Source organism: Canis aureus, chromosome 16, assembly GCF_053574225.1.
Source record: "Canis aureus isolate CA01 chromosome 16, VMU_Caureus_v.1.0, whole genome shotgun sequence".
NCBI lineage: Eukaryota > Metazoa > Chordata > Mammalia > Carnivora > Canidae > Canis > Canis aureus.
This window is the reverse complement of record NC_135626.1, coordinates 52,579,346-52,582,733: the sequence shown is the minus strand read 5'-3', so window position 1 is coordinate 52,582,733 and position 3,388 is coordinate 52,579,346. Positions and strand designations below refer to the sequence as shown.

Here is a 3,388-nt window from a genome sequence, read left to right as displayed (position 1 = left end):
TTACATGTTTCCTTGTGTCCACTATTGCTCCCACTCACCAATTCTCAGTGAGGCCAGTTGGCGTGATCTTTGAATATGCAAACTGGACGATGTCATCTTCTTTCCTGAAATAGACAATAGCTCCCTGTTGGCCACAAAAAATAAAATCCAAAACACAGCCTAGAGAGCTGCCCTAATCTCCCCACTGACAACACATCTAATGTGTTAATTTTCTGTTGCTGCCCAAGCAAATTCTCACAAGCTCAGTGACCTACAACAGCCAAAATGTATTCTGCGCATTCTCGTATACTTCTTTAAGTCAGAAATCCAACACAGATCTCACTGAGCTAAAATCAAGAAGTGGAGCTGGGTGTGTTCCTGTCTATAGGCTCTACAGGAGAAGCCACTTCCTTGCGTTTTCTAGCTGCTTGATGCCACCCAAATTCCTTGGCTCATGACCTCCTTCATCCATCATCAGAGGCAACAGTGATGCGTCAATTCCTCATCATTTCTTAGACTTTTCCTCCTTTTATCTCGTCTGTCTACCTTACTCTTTTCCTCCCTCCCCTACATTTAAGAGCTCACATAATTAGATTGGGATCATTTCTGTATTTGAAGGTCAGTGGATTAACGATCTTAATTCCATCTGCAACCTTAATTAGCTTTCACCAGATAAGTGTTCACAAGTTCCAGGATTAGTATATAAATCTCTTGGAGAGTGGACATTATTCTGCCCATCACATCATTACATTACTGTTGCATTTCCTGGTCTACTCACGTCCAATTTCCTTCTGTTTCTTGGGGAAAAGGCTAATTAATGGTGAACGTACGTAGTTCCAAGGTTCACATTGTCCCCAGTGCCTAGTTCATCCTCTTACCCATCCTTCCCCTGCTCCCTTGTGTCCCTGATTAACTGTCTTTTTTACTTCGTTCTTTAAATTAAATTTTAGTTTGTCATCTTGGTCTTCTCTGACCTTCAAAATCAGAGCAAATCCCTTTGTTTCAGGACAATCTACTCCCCCTTTTTTCTCACTCATCTCCCATATGTGACCTCCCTTATAAGATACTATTTGCATGTGTGCCTTGTCTCCTGTGACACCCTGGCACCTGGTGGGATACCTGGCAAATCAATCATAAAGACATTAGAAATCTGACTAAAATTTTTACTCCTCCTCTCTACCCATGATATTCCCTCTGCTTTGATTCCACTTCTTCCCGTACCTTATTTCTTCCCAGTTTTCCTCTGGTTGGGGGGTTTCTAGACAGATTAATCTAGGCGAATCTAGATTATTTTCTAATTGTCAATATTCAGTTCTCATGTTTTCTTTTTTTCAAGACCCTCCCTACCCCCACCCCACCCCCTCCATGGTGCCCACCCCCGAGGGCACCATTCTGAGCCCGGTGGCTGACCTTGGAATTTCTGTAAATCGTTTGATCATCACCCTTACATTGTAACAATATTTACCTTCAGTTAGATCTTGAGCTGTTTGAGGACAGGCACATATTCTTGTTAAACCACGTATCTCAGGTCTAGCACAGTGCCTAATATATAGAAAGCACTTAATCAATGATGTTAAAGAATCAATAAACGGGTTTAATCTTAAGAAAAAAATTACATTCATCCTTTTCCAAAAAAGAAAAGCATCAAAGTTGCTAAATAAGTATACACCAAATGATGTGTATGCTGATAAAAACCCTTCTGTTTTTCTATCTATCTATCTATCTATCTATCTATCTATCTATCTATCTATCATCTATCATCATCTACCTCTTTTGCTTTCCTTATTTTGGGGAAAGGTGCCCTGGAGCCATGGCATTAAGATAAAACCCACTACATCAGGGGAAATAATATGGCTGTTAAATGTCACGCTACCACAAGATGGCAGGATCGTATTATGCTTACCACTTACTTATAAGTATTTTGTACATTTATAAATACTTTATATGGTATATATATATACCATATATATACATACATATACATACATATATGTGTATATATATATACACCAATATATAAAATAATTTGTGTTTTTTCTGAATAATTAACATATTATTATAGAATAAGTAAATAATAAGTTGATCCTGTTCAAAATAAATTATACAGAGGCAAATTCTGCCTAAACTTTCATTCTTATTCCTTCAGCTAAAATCCATGATCCAGCCACTAGCCTCATAATTTCATTTTCCTTCCTAGCACTAGTAGCTATAATTTGACACATGGCTGTATGAGCAAGTGGTCAGTCTATAGGTGCATAACATCTCTATTTTTATAAGGAGAAACTGAAGCGAGGAAATGTTGACTACCTCATGTAAAAATATCTGGTACAATTGTGAGCTAAAATGTAAACTCAGGCCTTTAGACCTTTTAAATTCAAAATTACCAAATTTTCTACTAGACTCTTCCACCTCCATAGCTTTGTGTGCATGCATGTGCGTCTAAGTCTGTGTGTATGTGTGTATGCATGTGTTTTCTCCCATGTGGGCCTCTATTCCTAATACTGCTTGGTTTTGAAAGATAGGATTATAGCCTAATCAATAGATTCTTCTCCAAACAAAACGTTAAATTAGACGTCCCCCTCTGTGCATTCCTGATGCTCCTAGGTTCCCTAGCCATTCTGGGGTAGGCTGAGCCAGGGGTCTCCCTATGGTTCCTCTGAGATGATCATAGTACTTGAACTGATCAGATAAGAACCTTGAAGTCAAAGAGTTTGTAATTAGCAAAGACAAAACAAAATTATCACTTTGAAAAGCAATTCTACTTAAACATGTTGAAATTGGGAAAAGGTCTCTAATAAACATATATAATTAATACATTTGGTACCCAGGCATTCCCTGCAATAGTTATAGGATTTTTTAAAAAATTTTAAAGATTTTATTTCATTTATTCATGAGAGACACAGAGAGAGAGAGACAGAGAGACAGGCAGAGGGAGAAGCAGGCTGCACACGGGACGCCTGACATGGGACTCGATCCCGAGACTCCAGGATAATGCCCTGGGTCAAAGACAGGCACCAAGCCGCTGAGCCACACAGGGATCCCGTTATAGGATTTTTAAAGTAAGAGTTGGGTGAATGGTACATTGGAACCATGCAAGTTTGGGACATATTCAGTTAAGTCTGCTTTAGAAACTCAAGGGCACCATTTAACAGAGATGCTGAATGCTGCCTCCTTACTTTTTAATTTTTATTTATTTTTAAAGATTTATTTATTTATTTTAGAGGAGGAGGAGAGAGAGAGATTGAGTGTGCAAGTTAGGAGAGGGGCAAAGGGAGAGAAAGCATTTTAAGCAGACTTCATGCCCAGCACAGAGCCCAATGTGGGGCTTGATCTGAGCCGAAATCAAGAGTTGAACACTTCACCAACTGAGCCACCCAGGTGTCCCATCTACCTTATTTTTAGTATACTT

General features: G+C 39.0%; 1 long non-coding RNA gene across 1 annotated transcript in view; it reads left to right on the top strand.

Moving 5' to 3' along the window:
- The window catches only part of LOC144286924 (uncharacterized), a 1,061,786-nt gene that overhangs the window by 700,990 nt on the left and 357,408 nt on the right, over window positions 1–3,388 (top strand). The window lies entirely within an intron of this gene.